This window comes from Archocentrus centrarchus, chromosome 16, assembly GCF_007364275.1.
Source record: "Archocentrus centrarchus isolate MPI-CPG fArcCen1 chromosome 16, fArcCen1, whole genome shotgun sequence".
In the NCBI taxonomy this organism is placed as follows: domain Eukaryota; kingdom Metazoa; phylum Chordata; class Actinopteri; order Cichliformes; family Cichlidae; genus Archocentrus; species Archocentrus centrarchus.
In genome coordinates this window covers 32,204,846-32,213,100 of record NC_044361.1, presented here as the reverse complement: position 1 = coordinate 32,213,100, position 8,255 = coordinate 32,204,846, and positions in this window count along the sequence as shown.

Sequence of the window (8,255 nt, the reverse complement as noted above, 5' to 3'; positions counted from 1 at the left end):
GGTGTGTTGGATCATGGACACATCTAAAACCTGCAGGACACCGGCTCTCGAGGCCTTGAGTTGGCCACCCCTACACTATGTCCTGGGGTTAACATGAGTTTGGCCGATTGGGTAAACCTAATATCTGGTGTAGCAGTGATGCAGCATGGGAAGAATTTTACACACTGATCAGCTGACATCTGCTGCTGCACTTTGGTTTACTGCTCTTTTTGGATATAACTGAATTCAACAAGGTGTAAGCAGACAGATCAGCTCAAACACTCAGGCATTAAGTACCAGTCCAGTCCTTAAATTTAAACTGATGCCTGCTAACATTGGCCATTAACACCACAGCCTGCTCTGCACTAGTCCAACACACTGCATCACCGTACATGTCACCACAATACTTCAAATTAACTACTTTAGCCTGCACTAAACTGTGTGGTATTTTCATGTAACCTTTGAATAACAATTATTACATTTTAGCTCACAGACACACTGTGGTCTAAACTGCACAGTTTGTCGAGCAGTTTGAAACATTTCAAATCACCTGCCAATTACAAACACTCTGTTTATGCTGCTCACCTTCTATAATGCTAGCAGAGCTCTAGTTACAGAGCTGATATCTCCATGCTGTCAGCATGGAGATATCAGAGACTGCCGCTTTTCCACTAGTACCTACTCAGCTCAGCTAGACTCAGCTTGTCTTAGTTTTTAGGGTATTCCATTAGGCGCTAGCATAGACGTATATCTATGGGCGCTAGTACCTCGTTCTTGTGGTTTTAATGGCAGTGGGCAAACCAGCTTATAGGTGCATTACCGCCACCCACTGGACTGGAGTGTGGACCAGGAGGTGCTACCACATACTTTTTTAGTACCTACTCAGCCGCGGTTCCAGGTGCGCCAAGTTGATTGAAAATGTAGAAAATATGGCATCAACAGGCTGCATGCCACTGATTGGCCAGGCAGTGATGTCACTAGATGAGTCATGCAAGCGACTCCTTCACAAGAATCAAACCTGCCATTTTTGAAACCCACCAGCATGCTCATGTTTTTGTGCTCAGTGCCTGATGACAGAATCCATGGAAAAGAGACAAAATTGACCTCTGTACAGTATTAAGTATCAAACTGCCTTTCAGATTGATTACTCACTAACTGAAGATGCTCTGGTCCACTTTAACCCTGATTATAACTCCGGTAAAAATTAGCCTTAAATTTCTCCTTATCTACAACATGTCAGCGAATGCACCTAAATAAACAGTTCATTTTGATTAAGTTCGCAGTGAGGAACACAACATTTCAATGTCTTAAACAACTTCCCCCAAAATTACAGCTTTACATTTCCTTAGTTGATACTGGTTAAAGTTAACTCTGGCTTTACCTCCACAATGGTGGCTCAGGTCTTCACTGCTGCTAATGGTATCAGTACTGTTAAAGTAACTTACCTTACCGTGGTGACATAACTAGTTGTTGCAAGGTTGACACAAAACTGGAGTAAACCCTGGGGCAGGATGATGTGCCATCGTGTAGTAATGTCGTTTATCCCACAGAGAGGGCAGAAAAGGTGCTAACCTCTGAGTGTAACTGCTCAGTCATGGCTCAGTCTGAAGCTGCTGATTGGATACTGTCTGTGACACATGCATGTATCTCCCTCAGTCTCATTTTATATTAGCAGGTTACTCTGCAATAAGCTGAATATTTTGGGACCACTCACGAGGTGCATGAAAAGAAAATTAGTATGATGAAATCTAAATCCAGTTATTCAATTTACAGTTCAGACGCAGTTGATACACAGAATAATAAAACAATACAATGTTTTGCATTTCCTTTTCTGAAAAAACAAACTATTATTTCAAATAGTTCCTGATTAAATTTCAGTCAACCTGGGAAATACATTTAAATGTACAATTCAGCAATATGTATAATTCAGAAATTAATTAATTAAAACAGAAATTATTTTTATGGTATGAGTGTGTCATTTTTATAGAAATTTTACAGAAAAGAAAGATTTTCACAGTAATAATGTTTGATTTCAGCATATTTTGACAGTTATATCTTGGTTCTTGATTTATGGTGATTAAATGTTTCTGCGACGGAGATACACCCTATTCGATTTTACGGTCTATTACTGTTGCCATTTGGCTGTTTTCCACTGTATTTTTTACAGACTTTTTTGCAATGTAGGAAAAAAGATCTTCACAGTGAAAATGTGTGATTTCAACTATTATCAAAGTGAAAATTACAGTTACGTATTGTTTTTGGATTTACGGTAATCACATGTTTCTGCCACAGACATGCACCCTTTTCAATTGCACGGTCTATTACTGTTGCCATTTGGCAGTTTTCCACTGTATTTTTTACAAACATTTTTTGCAGTGCAGGAAAAAGATTTTCACTGTCATTTCAACACATTATCGCAGTGGAAATTACAGTTATGTATTGTTTTTTGATTTACGGTAATCACATGTTTCTGCTACAGAAATACACTGTTTTTGATTTTCCGGTCTATTACTGTTGCCATTTCACAGTTTTCCACTGTCATTTTTACATACTTTTTTTACAGTGTATGTGTTCTGCTGTTTTTTATCAGGTATGTAGACAACTTAAGGCTCAAACGTTATAAGCAAATTTGCACAGTTTTACTTGGCCAGCTCTTCAGTTCTCTGACTGAATACAGATAATTACTGTGTTTGTTTGGGCCTTCATCCATCAGAAAAAGTAATGCGTGGATTTATCATATTCCTCTGAGTTCTTGTTATTCCCTCTTCAAATTAGATTTATCTGCTCAGTAGCTTTTGATTGGAGGACCTCAGTTCTCTAATCGGGATGTAGAATAGAATAGAATAGAATAGAATGCCTTTATTGTCATTATACAGGATGTACAATGAGATTGGAGGGCCACTCCTGTTCAGTGCCAAGTAACAGAAAATCAAACTCTCTGAATGAAAATAAAAATATTATAAAAATATTATAATCTAGTATAATCAATATGATCAAGAGATATACAGAAAATAAACAATCTGTAAAATATACAAAGAAACTGTTCCTGAGTCTGTTTGTTCTGGCTTTGATGCACCTGTAGCGCCTGCCAGAGGGCAGCAGGTCAAACAGGTCAAAGCCAGGGTGTGAGCTGTCCTTGATGATGTTCCTGGCTCTGCTGATGCAGCGGGAGGTGTAGATGTCCATCAGGGAGGGGAGAGGGCAGCCAATGATTCTTTGTGCTATCTTGACTACCCTCTGAAGCCTGACCCTGTCTGCCTCAGTGCAGCTGCCGTACCATACTGTGATACAGTACGTCAGCAGGCTCTCAATGGATGAGCGGTAGAAGGTCAGCAGCAGGTTTGAGTTCAAGTTGTTCTTCCTGAGGACCCTCAGGAAGTGAAGTCGCTGCTGAGCCTTCTTGATAACAGCTGTGATGTTATCTGACCAAGAGAGATCAGCAGAGATGAGGACACCGAGAAACCTGAAGGTGTGGACCCTCTCCACACGCTCGCCGTTGATGTAGAGGGGAGCTGGGTCAGTCCTGTGCTTCCTGAAGTCGATGATGATCTCTTTGGTTTTCATGGTGTTCAGTACCAGGTTGTTCTCTGAACACCAGGCTGTCAACTTCAGGACCTCCTCTCTGTAAGCTGCCTCATCTCCCTTTGAGATGAGTCCGACCACTGTGGTGTCGTCAGCAAATTTGACGATGAGGTTGTTATTGTGGGCCGTACTGCAGTCATGGGTGTAGAGGCAGTACAGGAGGGGGCTCAGCACACAGCCCTGTGGGGAGCCAGTGCTCAGTGTGCGGGTGGAGGAGAGATGGGGGCCAAGTCTCACAGTCTGGGGCCGGTTGGTTAAGAAGTCCTTGATCCAGGAACATGTGAGAGGGGGGAGGCCCAGGGTGTGCAGTTTGGTGGTGAGAATGTCCGGGATGATTGTGTTGAACGCTGAGCTGTAATCCACAAAGAGCATGCGAGCGTAGCTCTGCTGCTGCTCCAAGTGGCTCAACACAGAGTGGAGAGCTACAGCGATGGCGTCCTCTGTGGATCTGTTTGCACGATATGCAAACTGATGGGTGTCGAAAGTGGGGGGCAGATGGTCTTTGATGTGCTGGAGAACCAGCCTCTCAAAGCACTTCATGATTACCGGTGTGAGGGCCACAGGGCGGTAATCATTTACAGATGCAGCCACCTAAAGTTGCTGCATCCAGCCAGACGTCGGCCCGCTGAAGTCCAGCCCCCAGCTGGCCGACGTCTGGCTGTCGTCGGGCTGGAAGTCCCCCTCCTTCTCCTGGGCGTATCTACTTTCCAGCATGAACACACCCCTTTCCCTTAATTGTAGACTGTCACCAAAAGGTGGCGCCTTCTTAACAAAAACGTTGAGTTCTGTGATTCAAAAAAGTTTTGGTGAAGTATCAAGTTTTGAAAACCTAAAATAGATGCCTAAAATTTTTGTCAGTATGACCTTTCACACATTTCCATTGCGAATCACCAAAAGATTCCTTTGTTTCACTTCATCTTTTAACTAAATAAGTAAATAAATACAGTAGGTTAAAAAAGAAGCGGTGCTGCGCTGAGCCAACCCGGTCTCACGGCAGTTCGTGCAGTAGTCACGAAATTTAATCTATTGATTCGTGCTCATGAACACGAATTCCCTCTTTTTTTCGTGTTACTCGTCACGACTTCTAACCTGCCTGAAATGCAGTGGGATAAAGTTCGTGCCTCTGAGCACGGCTTCTAAGCTGCAGTATAGTTTTTTTTTTTTTTGCCCCTGTCCCCCTTTTTTCCCCCCTTTTCTTTTGAACCGGAAGCTCAGAAGCTGAATTATGCCTTTAATTGCGATCCTTAAGCGCCACTTTTCCTTTTGACATGAATTTCTCCTTGTTTCATTTAATGTGGGGTGCTGCTTATGGTTGTAACGATGACAATTGTGGGGCTTTTTAGGTCTAAATTTATATTTACGTGTTTATGGTTAGTGCTATATTCGGTGTCCAATTTTTTCTTTGAGTTCCGTGGTCTGAAGCCGTTTTCCCTCTGTGTTAAATCCATGAACCAACGATAAATAAATAAATGAACTACAGTACCCATCACCCCATCGGCCGTGACCACGGTCACGCGTATTCCCGTTGCTGTCCAGGTAAATTGCATTAGTTCACCCGCTTCGGATGTTATCAGGTAATTACTGACTTTATTAGCGGTTTTCAGGCCTGTAGATATGGGCCAGCAAGGGCCGTCTGCACCTCGTAGTCAGTCGAGAAGGTAGTTATCGTTCTAACGGAGGATCACTGACAGAGGGATGAAGGACTACAGAAGAAGGACTACAGAAGCCATGCTCGCTGACTTCCGGCGGATGCTGCAGTGTTCAGGTAAGAGGATTTCAATGGACAGCGTTTATATAGTGATATTATTACGGCAGTGAGTTCAATAAGCACTTGAAATTAGATTAATGTGGTGTAAGAGAGCGCTGATATCCCAACTCTGAGATGCATTTGTAGAGATTATTGCGGGTTTTGCCGTCTTTGAGACGCTAGCTTAAATTTTCTGTGCAAATGTTAGCGGATATCGTAGGAAAGCGTTCACTATTTAAACAATGTTATGACAGAAATATGAGCTTCTGGACTTACTAGTTAAGTAAAATGATTATTTTCAGCCACAGATTCCAAATAAATATCCTGATGAGCTTCAGTGCATCCATATTCAATATCTGCGAGTACAGTGCTTCATTTAATCTGCACTGAACTGACCCAGGGTTATCACAATGTAAAATAAAATGATACTGGTCTGAACACAGTTGCTGATCAGGTGACCCTGAAGCCTCTCTTAGTTATGCTGCTATAGGCCTAGGCTGCTGGGGAGGTTCCCGTGATTTCTTTATATTCACTGTAAACAAACCTTATATTAGCAAGTTTCTTATATTCACTATTTAAACAAAGAGCAGTCTGTTTATACTTCAGACTGCTGGCTTACTTGTGGTTCCTATGATACTTAAGAGTAGAATGGGATGCAGAGCCTTCAGCTCTTCTGTGGAAAGAGCCTTGAGGTGACTTGTGATTTGGCGCTATACACATAAAACTGAAAGTCTGGCTGCCTTTAATCCTCTGTGACAAACCTGAGGATCCATGAAACCTGCCAGCACCTGAGAATGAGCTGAAACTTACAGTGTATTACAGTGTATTACTTACAGTGTATTAGCTTCCAGACTCTGGGAATCCTGTCAGTGAGCAGGGACTGATTCACTGTCCTCAGCTTTAAACAAACCCAGTCTCCATCTCAGGTTTTGACTCAGCCTGCTTTGGAGTCACTAATCTAGAAGCATCAGGCTACTTACTTTCAACACCATAATTTTGTTACTGATTCATTAATATGTTTTACATTGTTGTTGTTTATCAGTGGAGGGAGCAGATTTGAGAACAGCAATAAGAAGCACTAAATCTTTTTTTTTTTTGTGGAAGAGGAGGTTCATCTTTAATACTTCAGGCTATATCAGCTACCAGTTTATAAACCTGTTTAGTGCTGCAGCAACAGTCAAACATTTACGCTTCATACATCATTGTAGTTTGTGTCTTTGCTCTTTCAGAACTGAATTGCAAATCCAAAGGTGCTGGAAAGCTTCTTCTCCAACCCTCAAAGCCAAACTTCACCCATGAGAGCTGACAGCATGCAATCATTTTGAGAAGTGACACTCTCATAAATAAAGGTGAGCAATGATACTTAATGTGTACTTTTTGATTATCATGTTTAAAGGTTTGTCATTGCTCACAGTGGCCTTGTATTCATTAGGCATTTCCAGAATAGTATCCAGCAGTTTCTTGTGAGCTGAGCTGAATCATTTTTCTTTTAATACATGTTTAACATTCACTTGAGTATTACTTGTTGTACATAACTGTGGCTCTGAAACAAAGGCTCTCCTGAAGGAGAAGAAGAGAGCCTTTAGATCAGGAAATAAGGAGGAGCTGAGAGCTGTGCAGAAGGATCTCAGAAGGAAAATCAGGGATGGAAAAAACACCTACAGAAAGAAGATGGAGGACCAGCTACTGCAGAGCAACACCAGTGGAGTTTGGAGAAGCTTGAACTCAAGTTCAGGCCACAAACCAAGCCCTAAGGTTGTAGGAGACTGTTGTAGGAGGTTGGAGGAGTAGGTGAACAACTTGGACCACTAGAACTACCAGCATTTTCACACTACTCCTTTTTCTACCAAGCACCTCCAAATGGCAGTTTTCATCTCATTAGGCCACCTTTTGTTATGTACACGGGGCCAGTAGATCGGAATGTGTGTGGGATGGGTGTGGGGGTGGGGATGGGTTACCACTGATGACCCAGGGTTGCCAGGTGTATAAAAAGCCAGGTCACAACACATATTTCACCTTTAATAAGAACAAATTTGTAATTGAGATCCCAGATTTGGAAGAGATGTTTTGTGTTCTCCATGCTTCAGGTTCACAGCAGATGGAAGGAAACTCAAACAGCCACTAATGTAGCCATTGTGCTGACTGTAGACTGAGGGATCTCTTCAAATTGTTGTATTCCTCCTCTTCCTCGTCACCCACTGCTTCAGATCTTGCTGACACCATCAGACTGCAGCAGTTATGTTATTTAGCCATGAAACATGTCGTCACCCTCCCTTGATTTTTTTCAGGCTTTTCAGAAAACACAAAAAACTGAACCGAATGTTGAAAATTTAATTTGGACAAAAATAAAATTTAAAAAATGTCTTTGACCATTTTTTTAGGAGGGTGACGATATATAACCTTGTTCAGCCTGTTTAGGAATGCACTGAGATCAATAACCTAATTTCCAACGCAGATCTGGAGAAACAGCAAAAACCAACGGGACCCTACACAGCCACAGATGCTGCTCCAGAACTAGAAGTTCTAAACCATAAACACCAACCTGGGAAACTTGCTAAGTGTGACAGGTCCAACATAACCCCAGATACAGCCCAGCCACACGGTGAACCAAATCTTTCAGATAATGACAACAGAGAACCAAACGCACCTCCCTCCTAAACTCACCAGCCTGCACCAACCTGACATTTCTCCTCCCGGAGTTAAATAGATGAATGGAAGTTAAGTGGTTACAAACATAAAAACCACGGGTCCACAGACAGGAGCAGTGAGCTGAAATCAACACAAAGCTACCTGAGAGGCTGTATTGAACTACTATATATAATTTAATCATTTGTCCTGACTGGTTTCACCTCAGATGTTCTTCTTTCTCCTTTTGGTAGATTTCTCCCACCTCTGTTTTGATGCCAAGAAGAAGAAGAAGCTGCTTCAGAGAAGTGTGCTTCATGGT